This window comes from Gorilla gorilla, chromosome 9 (assembly GCF_029281585.2).
Source record: "Gorilla gorilla gorilla isolate KB3781 chromosome 9, NHGRI_mGorGor1-v2.1_pri, whole genome shotgun sequence".
Taxonomy (NCBI): domain Eukaryota; kingdom Metazoa; phylum Chordata; class Mammalia; order Primates; family Hominidae; genus Gorilla; species Gorilla gorilla.
The window spans coordinates 51219495-51243283 of record NC_073233.2 but is presented as its reverse complement, the minus strand read 5'-3'; the positions used below and the strand labels follow the sequence as shown (position 1 = coordinate 51243283).

At 51.4% G+C, this 23789-nt stretch overlaps 1 protein-coding gene across 5 annotated transcripts in view; it reads right to left on the bottom strand.

Annotated features, from left to right (window-relative positions):
• Window positions 1-23789, bottom strand: part of TSPAN18 (tetraspanin 18) — a 203874-nt gene that overhangs the window by 50003 nt on the left and 130082 nt on the right. For all 5 annotated transcript variants that reach the window (XM_055354714.2, XM_055354715.2, XM_031015852.3 and 2 more), the window contains one exon: window positions 19697-19837. The gene's annotated coding sequence lies outside the window, so the exon portion shown is untranslated. The remainder of the gene's footprint in view (window positions 1-19696; window positions 19838-23789) is intronic.

The window sequence follows — 23789 nt, the reverse complement described above, 5'->3', positions numbered from 1 at the left end:
CTCAGTGGCCATCCTGGCACTCTTCTGGCACAGGCACTGTCATGGGTGCCTTTTGGGTTGGTCTTTGACTGTGCAGTTTGTCCAAGATGTGGTAATGGAGGCCCAGGATGGATGACGGGCCAGAATTCCAGAAAGACAGGCTACTCCTTCCTCCACCGTCCAGCCTCCCCCCAGCTTCACCTCCTTGGTGCGGTGAGGCTCAGCTGTCTGGGCTGAAACAGCTACTGTCCAGTTGGAGGAGAGAGAGCTGGGAGAGAAGCCATCTCTTGCCTACAGTGGAGGTCCCTGCATGGCAGCTGGCACTCATCCCTTGACCAAAGACAACTTGCCTTGAGTTTCCAGAGGACAATGGGACACACTTCTTCGTCCCCTTTGCCATCTGGCCTCCAGACACTTATCCTGGGAGGCCACAGACATCCAGCTCTGGCTGAAGGAGTCCTCTACCCCCATGCTGTCATTTACTTACCCCTGCCACAAACTCACAACAGCTTACAAGGCCCTCAGTGACCTGGCCCTGCCTTGTTGGGCTTACTTCCGACCACCCTCCTCACCCTGTTCCAGCCAGCTCCAGCTGCTCTGGCCTTTTCCACCATGGCAAGCACATTCCTGCCTCAGGACCTTGGCACCTGCCGATCCTACTGCCTGGGACTCTCTTCCCCCAGATATTCCACATGGCTCATTTATTCGACTTATTCAGGTCTCTGCTCGAAGACAGAGACCTTCCCTAAGCCCCTCTCACACAAAACCCCATGCACTCCGTCACTGTCTGTCCCCTCATTGTGGACAGGATCTCCAGCAATGTTTTCTTTCTGTTATTCAACTTCTCTCCCCTTCTCTTGAATGTAAGAGGGCAGGGGCTTTGGTTCATGGCTGAATCACAGCACCCAGTATACTGAGTGCTCAATGGATGTTTAGGGAAAGAAGAAGGAGGAAGGAAGGGAGGGAGAGAGGGAGGGAGGGATAAATCTCCGTGTGGGCTTCTTTCACACATTTCTGATTTAACCCTTGCTAAAACTCTGCTGAAAGGTGCAGGACCAGCTACATCATTTATGGGGAGCAACTATATCATTTGCGGGGCTCAGTAAAAACAAGGGGGTCCCTTGTTCAAAAGTTATTAAGAATTTCAAGATGGCAAGGGCAGAGTATCGAACCAAGTGTGGGGCCCTTTGAAGTTCAGGGCTCTGTGGGATTGCGCAGGTCGCGTGGCTGTGAAGCCGGTGGCTGTGAAGCCGGCCCTGGGGAGGTGCTATTAGCATTTCCATCGTGCTGCTGAGGGATGGGAGGCTCAGAGAGGTATAGGGGTTGCCCAACATCACACAATGGGGAAGCTCTCCCTTCTCAGTTCCCGCAATGGCAATGGAAGATAACATGTTACCACCACATTTTTGGAGATTGGGAGACCCAGCCCAGACACAAGAGTGGGAGAGCACATTTGACTATAAATCTCCTGTTTTATTTCACATATTCATGCAATTATTTTGCATTTTACTCCAAAATATACCACATATTTTAAAAATATGATTTTTAAATAAAAAAGTAGGTGTGATCTTCCAAATCTTCAAGAATTAATGTTCTATTAGGATGCACAGGGTGAACCCTGAGACTTTGTATACCCTCTGGTTCAGGAAGAAGTACCCCAGGGTCCCGTGGGTACCCACCACTCAGTTTAAAAAGCACCATCCTATGCAACATTTCCTGGCACAGGCTCAACAGCCCATACTGCATAATAAATGTTAGTTTCACTCCCTTATTCTTTCCTTTCCTCCTGCTTGTTCCAAAGGAAACCTCCCCGGGGCTGGCCCCAGACCCAGAGAGCAGGGAGCCTTCCTCAGGCCGGGATGGAGACGCTGGATCTCATTATCTCTACAGCGTCCAGAGGGGAGCCCAGCGTGGCTCGTTCCCTCCTGGGGCGGCGCCCCTCAGCCTGTTAGCGGGAAGAGGAGAGCGTTCTTACACGCCCAGCCAGCCAGGTCCGCTGCCGCTCTAATTGGAACACGTAATGGTTTGTTAATACAGTCTAATCTGGGGAGGCCTGGGAAGGAGTCCCCTGGGGCGTCTGGGGTGGAGCTGGGGGAAGGGGCATTTAATGGTATTGTCAGTGGGGCCGGAAGCATGGCTGAAATGCTGTTTGGTTTTTGGTGTTTGCTTTGCCAGATGACGTCTTAATTCAGGATGGAAAGATGCAGTCTATTGTGCTTCTGTGTGTGCGTGTGTCTGTGTGTGTGCACATGCACACACACAGGAGATACGGTGGTGAGTGGGTATGTGCAACTATGTGCCTGTCCACAGTGCAGGGTATTAGGCCAGGAGCAGTGGGGAGAGGGAGAGAAGAGAGCCAAGCTCTATTACACCTAAAGGTAGAAAGCCGTGGTCTACTCTTAAGAATGCAAACAAAGACATCCATTTTCCCACGACTAGCTTACCCAGCCCCTATTCACACTAATTAGGAGGCCTGGGAATTTCTCCTAACTTCGTAATTACCGTTAACAGACTTCACAGGGGCTGTGGGCGAAGTGGAACAACCCATCCTATTTTCGTAGCCAAGATGATGGTGGCTCAGGTGGTCACTATAACCTGGCTGTTTCTCCCCGTCCCCTCCCTTCCTGGCTTTCTGAGGCCCCAGATGCTTGGATACCCGGGCAGATGATCTAACAGAGGAGCAGAGGTGGGGGGTCCTCATGGGCTGCTTTCACTCCTTTATTTAGTTGAGCGGGTCCTGGCTGAGGCTTCTAGAAAATGTTCTCTGTGTTGGGGATGGGAGAACGGGGCCAGGAGCCCAAGGAATGGACCCTGAGATCTCTGCAGCCTGCACCTCTCCCCTCGAATGACCATGGACAGACCACTCCAGGTCACTCTTCCTGGGCCATACACTGCCCCTGCCCAACCCCACCCAATGTCCATTAGATGAACCACATTTTAAAGGTGGCGCTGGAGAACTGGCAAGATCACAGTAGTGACTTCACAGTGTCATCGGGCTCCCGCCCCAGCCTACCATACCCTGCAGACGTCGTAGGAAACCACAGTTAAGCCATTATGGGGACCCCTCGACTGTTTGGCAGCGGGATGGCCACTTTTGCCAGCTGACAGGCCCAGGGACTTCCAGAAGCGGCAGTGCATGGCCCTTCCCACAGGCTGCATTTGTGCACACAAAGATCCTCCCTCTGGGCCTCCTTTCCTCAGAGGCGGAGAAGTCCCTCCATCCTGGCGTCCGCTGCAGGCTCTGCAGGGGCCTGGGGGAGGAGGCACCAATGCTCCTGGTGGGCTCTTCCCAGTCCCAGCTCTGTGAAACCCTGTCTGTCTGTCTGGGACTTGTGGCCTGGCTCTGCTTCCAGAAGACAATTCTTTGTTCTTTGCTGCCTGCCCAGAAGCTGAGAGTCTCCATATATCAGGGAGCTTACAAGCCACTTTCTCAATCATGTTAAAAAAAGCTGAAGCAGTACCAAAGAGTAGCTGACTGTTGGTGATTTTTATCTTATTCTTCATACTCAAATGATTTCTATTTTTTACAACAAGGAACATGTATTATTTATGTAATTAAAATAAATCATTGTAAAAGAGCCACCCACCACTTAAACCCCATACTCTGATGTTACCGTGTCTTTGATGGTGCTACAACCTGGGCCTGGAATACCTTTTCTTCCTTGGTCAGCCTGGAAAACTCCTTCTCACACTCCAAGGCCCAGCTTGATGTCTCCTCAGCCATGAAGCCTTCCCTGATTTCTCCAGCCTAAGCAGTGGTCCCTTCTGTTTACTTCCAATGCCTTTACTTTGGAGATAAGAAAACAAAGACCAGAGAGGGACAGGGATCTCCTCAGGCCACACAGCAAGGTCACATGTCGCGAAGGTCACTAAAACTCAGAGGAGTGCCTTCTACAGTGTCCAGGCTGGGGATGCTGGCACACACCCTATTTGACACATAACACCCGCCTCCCTGGAGTCAGCCCCTGTCCTCTCAGAGACAGCATTGACCCACCTTTGTTCATCTGGGGAATGAGCCAGGGTGATCTTCTCCCAGTCCCCAAGGCACAGGTCACTGAGGTATGGGATAAGGAGCAGAAAACAGAAAAACTTTTGTTCCACAAAAGGGGACTGGGGACAGGAAGCACAGGGGTCCTTCCTCTCCGGAGCTCCAGGCTGTGTCTGAGTGGTACCCCCAGCCCCATGCAGGCCAGGCTAGCTCTTGCCTGGGCCTTTTCCTGACCAGTTGGTTGGAGGCCTGGCTCCCACAGGGCCCACCACCTGGGGTCTGAATCTCAGCTTTGCCACTGAATAGCTCTGTGACTCCAGCCAGGTTGTTTCACATACCCGAGGCCTATTTTACCAGAAAGACTAAAATTTTATAATATCACCTACCATTCATTAAGTACTACTATGGCACCAGGGCACGGATGAGGCATTTTATATAAATCCTAGCTCATCTTCCTAAGCACGCTTTGGAAAGCTATTATCACTCCCATTTTACAGGCAAAAAACTGAGGCTCACAGGAAATGAAGCCACTTCTCTGAGGTCAAGAGCTAGAAATGACTGAGCTGGGACTTGAGTCTGGATCAATGTGGGGGCAATAAGCTTGACTCCCAAGGTAGTTATAAGGATTTGATGAGATAATTTTGCACAGGGCAAGTGCTCTGCACATAATTACGTGCTGAAAGCTGTAACATCTTCTCAATTCCATTTCGTAATGAGAGCAAGCACTGTGAATTGGGTTGTGCAACCAGCTAGGATGAGGGAAGGTCGGTAGGTAAGATTTCCTGGTGACCTGGAGGGAGGTGGCAAATCCCTTGGCAGCCCCTAGCCTCCGAAGCCCCAGGGCCCAGACTTGCTCCCAGCCAGAGAGTATTGTTTGAGGATAAATATTATTTTATGCTCTAGCTTAATCCAAACCAAGCTTATCTTTCCCACCGAAATGCCCACAACCCAGAGAAAGCTAAGGCCTCTGCTGCTTGCCTAATTGCAGGCTTAGAGGTCTGGTTGGGCACACCAGCTCTCTGGAAAAGCCTGGTAAATGGTCTGGTATTTGGCAGTGGCATCAGAGAAGCTGGCTGTGAGTTGGGCTGTCTGGTGTTCTAGGCCCACATGGGCTGGGAGGGCCCCACGGGGGAGAATGTACCTCTGCAAGGGGCTGGTCCAAGGCCTCTCTTGCATGGAGCTGCTGCTCCAGCCCTGGGGAAGATGTAACTACGGGGGAGCAGGGGAAGTGGGTCTTGCCCCCTCCGCCCCCCATTTAATGCTGATTCTCACTTGGTTGGGAAAGCAAAATGGGTCTGTGGGCTGCGGGACCCCTCCTTCTCTCCGGTTATGTCTGTTTCCCTCCCTCCTCTTCCAGTGGGGTTCTCTGAAAAAGGGTTGCTAAAGGGAGGAGCGTGGTCTCAGCAGGCTCCATGCTGTTGAGGGCTGGAAGATCCTCAAATGGATCAGGAGCCAGCCTGGGTAGAACCCAGCCCCAGCCTCTCCTCACAGCTTCCCCACTGGGAACTGCCAGGCCCGGCCAGCCATAGACCTGAGGGACAAAGATGTCCCCCTACCCAGGCACCAAGCATGCAATTAGTTCTCCGGCTGGTTCCCATCTCACCATTTTCCTCTTTCTCCCTGGGGTGTTTCTAGAAGGATACCAGGGAAGAGAGGTGATTAGTGCCAGGCTTTGCAATCAAGACAGACTCGGGCATGAATCCTTGCTCTGTGACTTGGGACAGCTGAGTTGCCTTCTCTGTGCCTCAGTTTGCTTGTCTGTAAAATGGGATCGCTATAGTACTATCTCACAGTGTTAGAGGGAGGGCTAGATGACATCGAGTGCCTGGCACAGGGAGTGATCATTCTGGCTCTTCCAAGGGTAGAAGAGGGAGGTTTTGCCCAGAGGCAAAGGCACAAAGACCATTGACTATTATGGGGCCAGATGGGCCCTCCTCTTGAGACCCACCCTTTTCCCCATGCCCAGGTCACCTGGCTGCCATCTCTGAATCAGGCGGAAGAGGTGGAGGTGAAACTAACATTGGTTACTGTATGTCCCATACCGTGCTAGGCCCATCTCCTTTTTACAGATGAGGAAATTGAAGCTCAGTGGTGTGAAGGAGTTTGCCCAGGAGTGCACGGCTCCATGGTGGAGCAGGAATGTGTCCTCATGCTTTTATACAGGGGTCTTTCCTACCCCACTCAACTCCTGAAGCCCCCCTAAGAAACAGATGTAGGGCCATTCCCATGCTGCGGGTGCTGGGTGCAAGGTGGGGACAGGTGAAGCCACCCAGCTGGCCTGGAGAGGCAGAGCTGGAACAAACCCAGCTATGCCAGCCTGGGAGGGCCCCGATCATATAAGCCCCCTGAGGGGCCAATCCTCATGTCTGTAGGTCCAGGAATGCCAGCTCCCTTCGCAGATAACAGCTCCCTCTGGGCTCTGCCCCATGCTCTGCTCAGAGGGCTCTGAGGACCAGTGCCTCTGTATCTAGGCAACAGGCACATCCTAAGTCCTCTTCAAGTCACATGCCTACAAATCAGGACAGCACTCCCCACAGACCTCCTTGAGGTGGCTCATTTTCAGCTTCCCAGAAGGAAATAAACCCTAAGGAGTGCAGACCCCTCAGCTTCCCCAGGCCTTGGAGGGACTGGGCTTTCAGCCACATCTCCTTAGACTTTCCTCCTTAGACTTAAGCCCTGTAAAATGCATCACTGGGTACAGTCCCTTCCATGCTGCTTTCTTTGTCCCCAGTCAAGGGGTTTGTCTGCTATGAGTTTGCATGTTGTTCTTTCTGCAGCCACAAGAATAGGGCCACAGAACCCTGGAGCTGCCATGCAATCTCTGGGGTTGTCACAGAATCCCCAGGGTCCAAAATGTCTGCAACTTCCTAAAGCTGCTGTGGCATTCCTGGGATTATCCAGAATCTCTGGGCTGTCATGGTGTGCCCAGACCACATAGGTCCCTTGAGTGCTGGAAAAAAATCTGGGCCACCATGAAATTCCCTGAACTAACATGGAACCCCCAGGTTGCCACGAAGTGCTGGGCCACCCCAGGGTCTCTAGGCTATGCAGGGCCCCTGTGCTGCCAAGGGACCACTGGAATATCTTAGAATGGAAATTTTTGGCTGAGTCCTCCAACAACCCACAACCACATACTGTCACCTCCAGCCCCTTATCCAAGCATTTCTCCCATCTTCTTCCTGACTTCAGCTGAAACATTCCTAACTCCAGGAAGCCCTCCCTGGTGTCTCTCCAGGCCTCGCTAGGTGCCACAGCCCTAGGTATCCTGGGCTCCATGACAGTTCCCTGGGTCTGCCCTGTCAGAACACTCAGCATGCAGTCCTGCCACTGCCTGGTCATGGATCTATCTCCTCTGAAGCACAGGCACCCTGTGCCCAGGCTGGACAGGTGGCACTTAATGAATATTACTTAATATTAACTATAATATTATTTAACTGTGTGCTATTAACTTATTAGGCACTTGATGGCTGTGTGACCTTGGGCAAGTTGCTTCACCTCTCTGTGCCTCAGTTCCCTTTTGTATAATAAGGATACTAAGAGTATAGATCTCATAAGGCTGCTGTGAAGCTTCAATAACTTATGTAAAGCATTAAAGCAGAGTCTGGCATATAGTAAGCACAATATAGATACCTGCTATCATTAAATAACATGTGAACTGTATTCATTAGGCTTTCACAGGGTCTAGACTTGCAGCAAGGATGGAAAGGGGATTCTCCCATAATGCTCAGTGCTCTGATGATAGCGTACACTAGCACAGCACTTAGCATGTGCCGGGCACTGCACTTGATGTTTTACATGCATTCACTCAGTGAATCCTCGTGGCAACCCTATGAGGTTGGTGCATGCTATGGACTGAATTATGCTTCCATACACCCAAATTCATATGTTGATGCCCTAACCCCCAACGTGACTTCATTGGAGATAGGACCTTTAGGGAGGCAACTGAAGTTCAGTCAGATCATAAGAATGGGGTCTTAATCTGATAGGATTGGTATCTTTATAAGAAGAGGAAGAGGCTGGGCACAGTGGCTCACGCCTGTAATCCTAGCACTTTGGGAGGTCGAGGCGGGTGGATCACCTGAGGTCAGGAGTTCGAGACCAGCCTTGACAACATGGCGAAACCCTGTCTCTACTAAAAATACAAAAAAAAAAAAATTAGCCAGGCATGGTGGTGGTGGGTGCCTGTAATCCCAGCTACTCGCGAGGCTGAGGCAGGAGAACCGCTTGAACCCAGGAGGCAGAGGTTGCAGTGAGCCGAGATTGTGTCACTGCACTCCAGCCTGGGTGACACAGCGAGACTCTGTCTCAAAAAAAAAAAAAAAAGAGGAAGAGAAACTACAGAGCTCCCTCTCTTGCTTTGTCTCTGTGCATGGAGAAAAGATTGCATGAGGGCATAGTGAGTGGCTTTTAACCACTACTCTGAACCTGCCTCCAAGTCCAGGGGTATGGGCTGGGCATCCCTGAGGCAGGTGTACAGGCATGAGCAGCATCTATAGCAAGCAATACACATTGGGAAGAGTGGATGAAGAACAGGGCACATTTTGGCCAAGACTTTCAAGCTGCTTCTGGGACCCGCCTGCCAGGCCCAGCATCCTGAAGGCTGGTGGTATAAAGAGGGACTGGCTATGCCCTGCTGGTTGTGGCAGAATCAGAACTGCTCCACCATGGAACAGCTTCCCAGGTAAGGTGGTAAGCTCCCTGTCTTTGGAGGTAATCAAGCACTGCTGCTGGACCATCACTTACTGGTGATGTGTGGGGAAGAATAAATAGTACTGTGGACTGAATGTTTGATCCCCCCAAATTCATATATTGAAATCCTCATCCCCAATGTGATGGTATTTGGAGGTGTGAGGTAATTAGGTCATGAGGATGGAGCCCTCATGAATAAGATTAGTGCCCTTATAAGAAAAGACAGGAGAGCTTGCTTCCTCTTTCTCTGCCACATGAAGATACAAGGTGAAGATGGCCTTCACCAAGAACCCTACCATGCTAGCACTCTGATCTTAGACTTCCAGCCTCTAGCATCTTGAGAAATAAATATTTGTTGTTTAATCCACCTAGTCTATGGTATTTTGTTATAATAGCCCAAACTGCAAATGACAGACAGCAAGAGTAAATACTCTAGACAGTTCCCTCCAGTCTCAAGCAGTTGTGAAATATTTAAGAGCTGGCAATTAAGAGTCCCTGGAAACTCTTCCCTACAAGCTCTGCCCATTAATTCCTGCTTATCTTTCAAGTCCCAACTCAGACATCACCTCCTCTAGGAAGTCCTCCTTGCTTCCTTCCTCCTCTCCAGTCCCTATGCCACTCCACTCTCGGGTTGGTGATCTGTGTGAGTCTAGTCAGCAAAACTAGAAACGATGAGTAGAAGTCATTAACATAAGACAGAGTGAACCCCAATACAAAGATGAGTAGTCCCCCAGCAGAATGGAGTGTAGTGACATCTTTAACAGCTGAAATGTGGTGCAGGTGTTAAACAATGTGTTTGAAATCAGAGAGACATGGGGTTTAAATCCAGCCATCCTCTGTGTGACCATGGGTAAGTGCCTCAACCTTTCTGAGCTACAATTTCCTGAGCTGTAAAATGATTCCATCTCAAAGGATGAAACCAAAGATCAAATGACACCAGCAGGCCTGGCACTCTATGTGATCAGGATCTGAGAATTTCCTGTAGTCTCTGGCAAGTAGTGAGCTGCTGACTAGGTGTATTCAAGCAGATGTCAGAGGGGTCTCAGTGTGGAGATTGGTACCGAGGATTTCTTTCTTGCACTGAAGTAAAAATTGCACTCAGGGGCCTCGATGAGCTCTTCCAACTCTTAAAAAAAAACCACACTTCTGCCTTGGCCTTAGCTGGCTGTGGGGAGACAGGCATATCATTGAGCAGACACTGCTCCACCCACCTCCACACATGACGTATGAGTACATTTACATGAAATGTCCAGAAAAGGCAAATCTATAGATACACAGAGTAGACTGGTGGTGGCCCGGGGCTGGGGTGGGAACAGGGACTGATGGTGAATGTATGCCACATTTCTTTGGGGGATGATGGAAATATTCTAAAATTAGATTGTAGTGATGGCTGCAAAACTTTGTAAATTTACTACAGACTATTGAATAATATCCTTAAAACAGGCAAATGTTAGGGTGTGTAAATTATACCTCTATAAAACTGTTTAAAAAATAAAATAGGAACAAGCACAAAACAGGATTGCAGAAAGGTATGGTAGGGGGCAAGGCCCATGCCCTGTGGGAAGTGTGGCACTGCGGGCTGAGGCCTGAGGTCACAAGGTCAGAAGTCACTGCCAGTTTCAGGGACCACCTCTCCACCTGAGCTGTTATACTGGTGCTTTCTCGTTATTTCCTGTGGGAGTCGAGGCAATGCTGCCTGCCCACCCACCCCAACCTCATTAAAACCCTGACACAAAGCCTGATAATGTGAGGAGGGTGGGCCTGGGAGGGGACTGTGTGAGGGACGGAGGCCTCCAGAGAGACTGAGCCTCCTAGAAGCCTTTGAAGTGGGCCCGTGTGACAGCTCAGGGCATCCTGTGGTCTGCGGCCTCTGAGTTAGGATAAAAGTCATGGACGGGGCCTGGCCGTGTCTCTAAGGCACTGTGGTTCCATCAAAGGGAGGTGGGGGCAGCACCAATCACATCCTGGCATCAGCTACGTGCCAGGGAGAAGCTGACATTTATCCTGCTGATACTATTGGATGTGGGACATGTACATTTGCTGAGAAGACTGTCTGGGCCCAGCTTCTATGTACTGTGGAGAGATCTGACTTGTTCCTGGTTGTACAGTTAACTGGTTTTAACCTCTCCATGAGTGAGAAGCGGGTATTTACCAAACCCATTTTAGACTAAAGGAAACCAGAGCTCTAGAAGGTAAGTCACTTGTCTGAAGTCACACAGCAAGAGGCAGGGATAGGATTTCAACCCAAGGCCTTTGCACAGCATGGGAATGACTTTTTTCAAAGCAGTCTGAACGCTCTCTTGGTTGGTAGTGAGCTCCCCATCGCTACAGGTACGTAAGCAGAAGCTGAATGAGCACCTCTCAAGGAGTCAAAACTGATCACCTTAAAATCCCTCCTGGCCCAGTCTGCAAGGCCACACATCCTTGCTGATCACTTTCTTCGAGAGTTAAATCTATACTAAGAGTAAAGCAGAAAAAAGGGCCTACGCCCTCCTAAGGGAACGCCTAGTGGGCAGAACCTGGCTGGCACCCCCTCAGCCAGAACCACAGCTCCTCCAAGTGCTCACCACAAATCAGCAGTGATTGTGGGTGGGGGCTAATGTGATCCTTAAGTACACACAGACCAGGGCCAGCATCACCTGGCTCCAAGCAACTGCTCTTTAAACTAGCATCAGCAGTGGGTGCATTGGAAGCAGGAGCTGCCAAACTCAAAGCATATAGAGTCCCCATCTGGCCCTCCAGCCAGCGGCCTATTTCAGACCTGCCTCACTTTCTGCCCTGGTGTGGGCGTTCCACCTTCCCCCTCTCCGGTTCTGCCCACCCCAAGGACTCAGGGCCCTGGTTGTGGTTTGCAAGTTTTCTCCTCCCGGCCAGTGGCTGGACTCACTGTAGGATGAGCTCGTTGGAAGCTCCTTTCCAAGCAAGAGCCCTGATCCTGGGAGAGGTGAGTCCCCATTCCCTAAGCTGTGCCCGCCTGGCCCTAGGAAAGCAGCAAGGAAAGCTGGGGTCTCTGAGGAAGGGGCTGGGCTGGAGCTTCCTCTGCTTCCTCCTCTCCATGGGGCTCCCAATGCCAGTACTGAGGTGGGGAGGCCAGGTGCCCTCCACACCCACACCCACAGCCCAGCTCCCACCTCGGGCCCCGACAGGATCCTCTCCTGGTCTCCTCCCAGCTCCACACTCAGCTCTTGCATGTCCTGGTGCCTCCATTCCAGGCCCAGCACCCAGATGTGCAGATGGTATTTTGTTTTTCTCTATCCCCAAAAAGATAGAGGGGAGCATGCAAAGATGAATTATAGTGCCTGGCAGCAACTGAAGGCTTCCAAGGCACTCAGACAGAGAGTGACGGCAGATGGCCACCTGGGTTCCAGCCTCCAACTGCGTCCCCTGAGGGAAGGATCTAGTAACAGGGCAGGGCTCCTGCATGACCAGGGTACCCACGCTGCACCCGGCCTCCTTTTTCTCCATCTCCCCACAGGCCCAACCCTGCCTCAGAAGCCAGCCTGTCACCAGCTGGAGGCCTTGCAATGACTGCAACTGAGTCTGTTCACCCTCAACCATTATCCCACCTCCCTGCCATCTTCTCAGGGCATCACCTGTCCTCCTCCTCTGCATAAACCCTTTCATGGCTCCCCAGTGCTCCTGGGGAAAAGCCCAAACTCAGCACAAGCAGCCTATCTCATATCCCTTCCCCTCCCCTACTTCCTCTGCTCACTCCACCCAGTGGCACCATTTGTAGCTCCTTGAATGCTTCTGCTCTGTCATGCCCCAGGGACTTTGCATGTGCTGATCCCTCTGCTGGAATCTACTCTCTCTCAACTCACACACAGACTCCTTTGTCCCCTTTTAAAACATTCATAAACGAGCCAGGTGTGGTGGCTCGTACCTGTAATCCCAGCACTTTGGGAAGCTGAGAAGGGTGGTTCACCTGAGGTCAGGAGTTTGAGACCACCCTGATCAACATGGTGAAACCCCATCTCTACTAAAAATACACAAATTAGCTGGGTGTGGTGGTGCATGCCTGTAGTCCCAGCTACTCAGGAGACTGAGGCAGGAAAATTACTTGAACTGGGGAGGTGGAGGTTGCAGTGAGCTGAGATCGGGCCACTCCACTCCAGCCTGGGTGACAGAGTGAGACTCTGTCTGAAAAAAAAAAAAAAAAAAAAAGATTCATAAACCAAGCCTGCTCCAGTACCTCCCACTTCCCCAGTGTGCATCACCTGGTCTATGGGCTGATGCATTGCAGTGCATTAGACAGACCACTGCCTGCTGTTGCCCTCAGGGGCCCTCAAACTTGAGCTTCCATCAGAATCTCCTGGAGGGCTTGTCAAAACCCAGGGTGCCGGGCCTCACCACTCCCAAGTTTCTGATTCAGTGGGTCTGGGGTGGAGGTCTGAAAATCTGCATATCCAAGTTCCCAGGAGATGCTGGTGATGCTGGTCTGAGGACCATGTTTGAGAACCACTATTTAAACCCTGAGCAACTTGAGGTTGGTCTTTTATTATTTTTTACCTCCAGTCTCTGAAAGAATCTGCTTTAAGGTTGGTGCTCAATCAATACTTGAATGAAAGGTATTGATGCATTTGTTGCAGCCAATGAGAGTGACAGGATTATGTCTTGAGACTTTTTTTCCCCAATTTGTTCACTCTGCAGTGGGCATTCTTCTCTCTTCTTTCCCAGGATGGTGGCAAAGTCTTTGGGTCCTATGCCTTAGGGGCGGCTGGTTTCCCAGGCCAGTCAGAAAATGGCTGGGTCTAGGAAGACAGCTTAGGCCGAAGCCCATGAAGGTGGCTGCGGTGTGAGCCTGCAAAGGAGAGCAGCAGAGGCAGCAGGCTTGAGGGGAGGGGTAGAGAGCGTTTCTGGAGATCAGCCAGATTGGTAGGATCCAAAAGTTACAAGCTCGGGTGCCCTGTTCCTGGAACAGCTCTTCCAAGAGGTGATCGGACTTTAATGGAGTGATCCTGAGATGCCAGGGAATGGTTGGGAGACTGAACACTGAAGCTCATAGCTCGGAGTTGCAACCAAAGACCACAGCTGTGCCCTGGCTAGCACAGAAATAGCTGCTGCCCACCTGGCCTCATTAGACCCTGAGATTGGCAAAGAAGCCTGCCTGCGGGGCCCCTGTGTGGGCTCAAGTCCAGCAGCCTTTCCCAAATGTTTCGGATCACATAAGGCCACCAAGACTCCTACGTGATCCTAGGTGGCAAGAAATCCACTCCCCAACATAATTGGGATTGAATGTCTTTCAAATGCGTGGAGGGAGCTGAAGGCAGATTTAATCAGATTTAGAGAAGTAAAGGCAAACGGCACACCTTGTACCTGCTGCAAGTCTATTTAGCACCGATGGTGTGCTGGGCCCCATGCCAGTCCTGCTGGAACCTAATGCCAATTGTGTTCACTTGGACCTGGGCCTCTGCCCGAGTGTGGCAGCAGAGGGCACAGCTGGGAGTGCAGACTGTCAGAAGGTGAGCAGGAACAATCGATTGTGCTGCCGGGGTCACAGAAGCTGGAGCTGGACTGAGCCCTGGGGCACCGTGACAGAAGAGGGGCCCCCAGCAGGTGGCCATCCACATTGTTTGTGAGCCTGGCACTCCAAGCTTGGCCTGAATGTGGTTCGGCTCAGGCCACTCCCATCCCCAGGACTCTGAGACCCCATAGAGTGCTGGAGACCCCTGTGACTCAGAGCAAACAGTGCCAGGGAAGCCAGGCTGCCTAAGGGACCCGACTGCTCCTGCTCCTGTTCCTGCTCCACTGAGACCCGTTGGCACCAGCCTCAGGACTTTTAGCCTGGATGACAACTGGCTGCAACAGCCACCAGGCTACTATCCCCTCCTGACTGCATATCTGTCCCCTGTCCTTAGGGAGAGGAAAAAAAAGAAGAAAAGTTCTAGTCTTGAAGAACCCCACATTCAAAGAGAATGTTGCTGGGAAAAGGGACTGATGGGGTTGGCAGGTGGAGGGAAAAGGAATTTGCTTTTTAACTTAAGTCCTTCCAGGTCATTTGAATTTTTAAGAAGCCTATATTGCTTGTGTAATAATAACTTTTCAAAGTAATTTTTTTGTCTTACAAATGCAAAGTAGTCTGGAAAAACCCGTGTGGGAGCAAGAAGATGCAATAAATAGCTTAAGGGTGTTCATTAAATACACCATCATCATCCTTTCTTGAGCATTTACCACGTGCCCAGAGCTCTGCAACATGTTTTAACACTCATTATTTAATTTAAAGCTCATCGCAGCCCTATGATGCCATTAGTGCTACCATTTTCTAGATGAGAGTCGAGAATTTGAGAGAGACTCAATAACATGCCCAAGGTCACCCAGCCTCAGAGCTGGCATTTGCAAGCTCTGTCCTTAAATCAGGGTACACACCAGGCTGCCTCCCTGAAATCAAACTGAGAAACTTGATCAGCTCAAAAGCCATTTGTTTTGAGTCCATTCCACTACTTGAAAATTCCTTATATTCCACGGGAGCCAAAATCAAATTGTCACGGAAAAACAAGGCAAGAGATTGGTATCTCCAACCACCCCGGCTGAGGCTGGGACAACACCAATTCTAGTAAATCCACTGTGATCCTTCCACCCATCCATCCGTTCACCAACCCCTGGCTGATGCCCCACATGGCAGGCTCTGCTGGCTGCCAGAGACCAGAGAGGGTGAGATAACCCACCAGGAGACCGCAAGGCAAACAGGGGCAGACTGGACCCCCAGCACCTTCCATGTACAGGCTTGGTGTCCTCCAGAAATAATCAAAACCCTTTGCAGTTCAGGATCCAAACAAGCATCAAAGGGGGGTGAAAATGAAACAGGACCTTGCCATTGGCGCCCAGGGCAAGCCCATCTTCCCCCTGAAACACTTAGTTTTCCTGATGCTGAACTGGGACTTGGCAATCCACCCCATAAGGTCCATCTGCAACACTGGACCAGTCCATTTTAGTGGATTCTCTGGCATTTCACCCGGGCCTTAGGCCCAAGATGGCAAGGGAGGGTTGAACAAAGCTTCAGGTGCCATGGGAGGCTGGGGTGGGATTTTCCCCCAAGGCCTCAGCCTGAAGACCTGAGCTGCCGAGAGCAGGGACCCTGAGCATCCTATCCAATAAGACGTGCCTCTCAGAGGCCCAGGCACACAGCAAGTGCTCAATGAAGTGTTGGTGAATGAACGAATAAATGTGATTCTGGGTAAGGCAGCCCGAACCCTAACACTATTTGGAGATGGGAGGGGGGTGACACCCCACCCCATCACCAAGTTTTTTTTTTTTTTTTTTTTTTGAGATGGAGTCTCACTCAGTCACCCAGGCTGGAGTGCAGTGGTGCGGTCTTGGCTCACTGCAACCTCCGCCTTCCAGGTTCAAGCAATTCTCCCACCTCAGCCTCCCAAGTAGCTGGGACTACAGGCGAATGCCACCACACCCGGCTAATTTTTGTATTTTTAGTAGAGACAGGGTTTCACTATGTTGGCCAGGCTGCTCTCAAACTCCTGACCTTGAGATCTGCCCACCTCAGCCTCCCAAAATGCTGGGATTACAGGCGTGAGCCACCGTGCCTGGCCCCCGTCACCAAGTTTTTTGGGACATGGACCAACAGGCACCTATACATTGAAGACTCCCAAAGAGTTATATTAATATGATTGAAATATAAATAATAACACCACCAAATAGCATCAGTACTACACTGAATGCTGATCCCTGGCAGGTGCTCTGTTAAGCACTTTCTGTCATTCAAGTATTTCCTTTCATCTTCACACAGTCTTATGAGAAGTGTACTATTATTATTTCTAACTTACATATAAGAATACTGAGGCTGTACTGCTAGCGGAGCTCAGATCCGAACCCAGGTCTGACATGGAATACAATGTTTCAAGCAGAAGGAGCTTGACAAACTATAGGCCAGGAGGCTAAGGACATCAGTAGTGCAGCAGGGACCCAAGTCTCCCAACTTCCAGCCCAGGGTCTGCCACTAGGGCAGCTGCTTGCAATGCTCTAAGTGAAAATGAGCCCTAAGCTCTGTAAAGTATCTCAGGAATGAGAGGATTAAGAACTCTTGGTCTTTGTGCAGCACCATCTCTTTGAAAGGGCCCTCCAAAACTCCCTTTCCCAGGGAAGAAGAGGACAAAAGGAAAAGGGAGGCGCTACTAAACTCCGTACCCAAGCTGTAGTTGAAAGCAGCCTTGAAGACAAGATGGCCCCAGGCCCAGCACGGCCAAGCCTGGAGGCCTGCGGGAAAGAAGGCTAACCGAGTTCATCTGGCTTCCTGCCTGGCACAGTCTTTCAAGCCTCAGGGTCCCACTGCCAGGCCTTTGCTCTCACTGTGTCTTCCTCCCGAATGTCCTTTCTAACGTCCGAACCTGGCCTATATCTAGGCGCAGCTTACAGGCCTTGCATCCTCTGATTTTACACCACCACTGTGCAGCAGTAACATCTCCTTCTGGCCTCTGAACCCCCAAGCCTTCCTTTATATTTCAGCTCTGGACCCTCCCATTCTTTACCTTGGATGTCTTGACTTTGATCGTCTCCCTTAAAAATCTGGCCTCTGAGGTGCCTGTTGAGTGCATCTGAATGAATGACGAATGCCTGGGAAGTGGAGCTTGTATGATTCGTTTTATTAACAGGTGCACACTCCAGGATCAGGTCTGCATACAGATCTCTAACAGCTGCCCTTCCTCCTCCCCAGGGCCATGACAAGTGGCACCTTACACCCTAAGTCCTAAAGGCTGAGAACCAAGTCATTCTGCTATTTCTGCTGCATCAGGCACAGGTGGGGGCTTTACAAAATGGTGTGGAAAGTAACTGACCGACATATCTACCAAGCCAGCCCAGTTATGGTTTAGCACTGTCTGAGACACCAGGCGAGGGGTTGGGGACAAGACACCCAGAGGAGGGTCCTGCCCTCAGGAGATCTCCCAGAGGAGAGGTCAGGGAACCCTGAGGACAGGGACCTTTGGGCTTTGCTCACCCTCAATCCCCAGCATCTAAAACAGCTCCTGGCACATGGTAGGCACTCAACAGCCATTGGCTGAATAAATGAATTAACACTCATTGACCCAGAGGTGCTGAGCTCACCATATAAGGCAGGGTGGTGCTAAGCGCTGAGCTGGCTGCATGGTGAGTCAGAGCTTTGGAGCCCACAGGCGAGACACAGAGCGAGAGAGACTGGGGGAGGGCCGGGAGGTTTGTGGTTGACCAAAACCAAGCAAGGGGCAGCTGCCTGGGAGGCAGCATCACAAGCTGTGGTTTTCAGTATTTTTTCTGCAGAGGAATATTTGCTCAAATGAAATCACACATCGCACCCTAAATGTAGGACAGAGCTGCCGCGGTGGAGGGCAGCAGGGCTGCCAGGCTGGCCTGGCCACGTGTACCCTCGTGCCCCCAGAGACGGAGCTTCCACTCAACCAGTGCCCGTCCCCCTCTGCTCCCCTGTCCCTCTAAGGGGCTTCAGATAAGCAAGGCTGCGGTTGGTCTTCTGGGAAGGGGACCATTTAGCGCAAAAAACCCTAAAGAGGCTCAAGAAACTCCCCCCAGCCATGAAGGAGTGGAGGTGGGGGGAAGAAGGAACAGGCCTTCCCGGCGAGTGGAGGTCTACTCAAGGCAGCCAGGCGCTGGGGTGGCTGAAATAGTGGGGCGGCCATCAGAGAGTGCAGGGACTCTTTATGAGAAAGACCTTCTGGAACAATCTTTTTGGAACGTGAAGTACCACTCTCAGATCCATCAGAGGCATGAGGGCTGTGCGTGTGTGTGTGTGTGAAATTTGGGCTTTCAGATACTAGATTCACTAAAAATGAGGCACTTAGAGAGAGGCCAACCCTGGTACCATAAATCACAGGAAGGATCCCAACTGGGACACATGCGACCACCTGGGTGCTTCATCGCCCCCGACTCCCAACATGACACCAGTAGGGAGAATCTGCTGCTTTGTCTGCCCAGCATTCCTTTCTCCTTTTTCTAAAAATAATGCTTGGATTTTCCTTTGCAAGTCCATCCCCTCTCATGCATTCAGGCTGACTTCCCCAACCCACGACACCTACCGACCTCACCACACCACCCCCAACCACCGACCCCCCGCCCAGCACCGACCGCCCCGCCCCCCCAGCACCGACCGCCCCCACCCCAGCACCGACCAGTCCCCACAGCACCGACCACCTCCCTCAGCACCACCCGCACCCCACCAACCCCCACACCGACTGCCGCCCGACCAACTGACCCAGTCTGGCCAATCAGCATATCTTATCCTCCAGGTTTCAGTGATTGGGCAGAGGTGTCATGTGACCCAAGACCATCCAATAAGCCTTGACTTTGGGATTTTTGTTGGACCGCCTGGGAAAAAGAAGCTCTCCTTCCATTGGATTTGAAATGAGCAAGACGTCAGTCTGGAGCTGCAGGTGCCTGCCCTGCGGCCACATGGAGAGTGGCTGCCGAGGACTGAAGCTCACAAGGAGGGAGGCAGAGGACACAGCTGTGGTGAGACACGGTCGTAACAGCATCATTTGAGCCCTGGATTCAGCCCTGCCTGCCTTGAAACCAATAAATAGGCCCCAAATCGCCAATATATTAGAAACCAGTTTAAAAAAGCTAATAAATGGCCTGTCTTGCTTAATCCAGTTTGAGTGTTGGCTCCCAAATGATGCAGCATCTGACCTCAGTTCAGCCTTTGCCCTCTCACCACCCACTGCAGCCAACCTTTACTTCTGACCCACCACTGGTTCTTGCTTACCTGGGCAACAGCTCCACCCTTCCCCAGTTGAGCTTGAGGGGCATGGGCCAGCAAGCTGTTGGGCTAACCTGCACCTCAGCCTTCTCAGCTGTCTGGCCCCTCCGAGGGTTATCTTCTTGGCTAATCAAGTGAGACCCCAGCAACCTTGGCTCAGGTCCACTCACACTATCTGCACCCCTTACTATCCTGCCCACGGACCTTTGGTGTGATGGGAGAGACAGACACTAATGCATGAAAGAGAATGACAGGTGCCCTGCTGATGGTTACCCTTAGCAACAACAACAGCAACAACAAAAGTAGCAGAAATCCCCTTGCTGAACAAGCCTAACCTCTGTTACCTGGAGAGCCAGCGTTGAGATGTCTGCAAAAGGATTATGCTCGCGTCTCCAGAAATCAAATTCAAGGGGTTCCAGTTGCTTTGATGGTAGTGTTAGAAGCTCAGCTCACCTGAAGCTTGAGGGTGTCCAGGAGATGCTCACCTGTGAGAGGGAAGCAGAAGCAGCCGTGATTACCTGCCTGAGCTGCGGTCTCTTCTTTCTGTTTGAAAGGCTCTCCTGGCCCTGCAGGAGGCGAAGTGATGGAACCAAGACTGCAGGAGCCTGCAGGTGAGCATCAGGATTGGGGACTCAACATCTAGATCCGACTGAAGTAGCCTGGAAATAATTCTAAGACACAAAGGTATGCATATGCCTGTGTTTGTCTGTGCTGAGTAAAAATACATAAGCGTCATAACCCCTGCATCTAGCACAGTGCCCCTTGCAGAAGGGAGAGGAGGTTCAGCAAATGTTTCATGATTTGCTTTGATGTAAAACATAATTTGTATGTCTGAGTGCAAGGCAACTCCATGAGTCCAAGCAGATTGGAGAGAAGTTTCTTCCTCATGTGAAAATGCATTCCTGGGATGCTCCATGCCGCCAGACCAATGGCCTCTTTTTACCAATAAGGGGACTGATACCCAGAGAGGGGCACTGACTTGCTCAAAGTCACACAGCAAGTTGGTGGCAGAGCAAGGCCTAAACTCTGGGTCTCTCCTGACTCATGCTGAGGCCTCTCTCTAGGGCCATACCCTCTTCTGTAGCTGTCAGACTGGAGCAGCCCCAGGAGCATAGCAGGAGCCTGTTGCATGCTGTGGTGGCGGACGGGGGAGGATGCTCACCACCTCTACCCAGTCTTGGGCCTCAGCAGACAAATGCTTCTTGGTTCTGCTCAAGCCCAGACAAAGAACAGGAGGTTGCCCACAGTGGCCAAGAGCACGGGCTTTGGAGGCAGCTGGACCTTGGCCACAAGCTGGCGCAACCTCTTTCCAGAAGAGGCAAGTCAGGTGTCCTCTCAGAGCTTCAGACTCTTCATTTGTAAAATGGGAATAATAATAGCATCTTTTCCGGAGGATTGCCGGGAATTAAAATGACTTTCGTAAGTCTGTGAAGCCCACAGAGGAGCATTTGGCATCTAGAAATTGCTCAATAAATGTTAAGGAGGTGACGCAGAGGATAGTGCATGAGCATGTCAGGGGACCTGGAACACCAGACTTGGGGTTGCCTTGTGTTCTGGCAAGACTTTAGACAAACAGCATCTCTAAATTCTGCCAGACATTCGTCCCCTCTGCACCCACCTTCACCCCCTTCTCTGCGTCTCAGAGACCTGCGTGGGCCCCCAGACCAGCAAGCCTGCCCCTCTTTCTAGGCTGGGAACCTCCCATTTGCCTAAGGATCTCCTTACCCCCCATCACCAAGCACAGCCCACATTTCGCCAGCCAGCAAAATGCAAATGTCATTAGCGCTCTGCAAGCTGGTGAGCACGAATGTCACACCAGACGGTGTGAACTGGGGAGCAGGGGGAGGGTGCATTCCCCAGGAGGGGTGGCATTCCCAGCATTTTCCAAAAGGGCATGATAAAGAAATAAATAAACGGCTGCAGGAAAGAGGTGACAACAGAGATTGTTTCAATAGCAGCATACACAGCCATGCCATCCTTGCGGGCTCACCAGGGTCGCCCATGGTTCCTGCTTCAGCCAACCCTGTCCCAGTCCCCACTCTTGGCCTCTCCTCCCCAGCATCTCCCACTCCTCTCTGTACCCCACCATCACGCACAAGCTCATCTGGGGACCCCCTTGGCCTCCATCTATCTCCCCCAACTTCCATGCTCCCTCAAACTGGCTGAGAGAACCAGATCACCCACCTAACTAACAGATCCATGGAGGGGGGAGTCTTCACTCTGAAAAGGAGGTGACAGCTGTGGACCTACAGGCAGGAGTCCTGGGTTCCAATCCCAACACCACACTAACTTGCTGTGAACACTCAGGCACAACCTCACCTGCGTGGGGCCTCAGTTTCTCCATCTGTGAAAGGGGATCACGGACCCTCTGTCAGTCTCTGCCATCTCTCAGGCCAGCTTTGAAGCCTGTGCTTGTAATAACTCAAAGGGAGAGGAGCTTCTCCTCCTCTAATTCCCCTGATAACACCCGCGAGCATGTGAAGGCTTCCTGGAGGAAGGGGCAGACATGGGTGTGTGGAGATGGTAGCAGGGTGCTGTGGACAATGGGCCCAGGGTGAGCATAGGCGTGGAGATACCCAGATGTGGGAGTGAGGGGCAGGCATTTGAGACCACAGGCTAAGACTGCCTGTGGGAGCTGAGTAGAAATGAGATAGAAAGGTCCCATGGTCAGTGCTTTACGTATGTCCACCCATTTCCTTCTAACAGTGCTATCATCCCCGTTTTATTGATGAGAAACTGAAGACTGGAGAAGCTAGGTAACTTTCAGACACACGGCTGTGAAATAGACTGGATTTGAACCCCTATTTGCTTTATGAGCGGAAGCTCTCGATCACTGTGGGATGCTGCCACCTAGACTGTTTAAAATAGAGTGTGAACTAGAGACATTCAGGAGGGCGTGTGTCACCCATGTGTGCACATGACTGTTGGCAGCATGTGGGGGTGGGCATGCATCTGTGTGTGTCGGGGGGAGGGATTCAGTGTGTGAATATGTGTCGTTGTAAATGCACGTGTGTGTCATCCTCAGATAAAGCTCCTTTCCCAAGTCCAGGCCCAGAAGTGCCAGTTGGGGAGGATACGGCTGAGTGGTGGATGGGGCTGGGAGTGGACAGTCACAAGGCCCTGGTCATCCCACAGCAGCTCAGGAAGCCCAGCTCTGAGGGCTGTGAGCCAGGCCTGGCCCACGTCACGTGTCTTCTGATCCCACACTCCTTGAGGCCAGATCCCTCTCATGGAGGCCTGGCCTGGCATTTTCCCTGGCTCTGTCTCCTTCACTCTCTAGCTACCTGCTCCAACCAGGGGAATACATCCTGTAGATCAAGTCTGGTGTAAACACAAGGCTGCTGCCAGCAGGTAGGGAAGCCAGTGAGCATTGGCATCCATGGGGGAGGCAGGGAGAGCACAGCTGTGGCACAGCCCGACTTGCATTCTACCCCTGGCTCCACTGCTAGACACTGGCTCTGTGGTTGACACAGCCAACCCACCTCTCTGAGCCTTGGTGAAACCTCACAGAGCAGCTGAGATGCCTGTCGTAGGTCAAGTTCATGCAAACTGTAAAGTGCAGTGACCACCAACAGAGTGGTAGTTCTAATCCCAGTGATCAAGATAACCCAGGAAACAGCAGAGAGTTCCCCAGGGAGACTTGACTGAGAATTCAGCAGATTCCTTTACCTAAGTCCCTCTTTCCCCACCTCTGGGCCTCAGTTTCCTCATCTACAAAATCCTCAGGCTCAAAAACAGAGTGTTGTGCAGCCCCTGGGTATCTCGTTTTCTTCACCATTATCCACGATGAACATCATAGCTGGAATTAATTTGCCAGAAACCAGAAGGCCATTCACGCAGCAGTAAACCAAGTAAATGGCACCCAGGACAGGTAAGTTTTATGGAAGAAGAGAGGAAAACAGTTTTGTTTGAGTCACTGATCAAGAAGAAATGTGACAATTCTAGGAAGACAGAGGGAAGTGTGTAGGGAGGGAGGGAGGGAGGAAGAGCTGTTGAAAGTAGGTAGAACTTGGACAAGTATTTCCCGAAATTTGCGTGGGGCTGGTCTTGAATTCAACAGAGAAGACAGGGAGTTCTGTTTCCTGGAGACCATGAGGAACATGAACATTCACTCATTTGGAAAGCATTAATTGAACACCTGCTATATACCTGGGATTCCAGGGACACCAAGGATGAGAGAGGCACAGATTACACCTTCAAAGGTGCTGTTCACTGTTATGGGCAACAGAAGATGATGCCTATGGCTCTGTAGTTCCAGGTGGCTAAGGAGGAGTTCATCATATCATTATGAATTCAGAGGAGAGGCCCCAGGGAAGGCTTCCTGGAGGAAGGGGAAGATTGGAATGTATGAAGATGAGGAAGGCACTAGAGGCAGAGACCAGGGCAAACAAAGGCACAGGGTACCTACATGTGGGCGGGTATTCAAGACCATGAGCC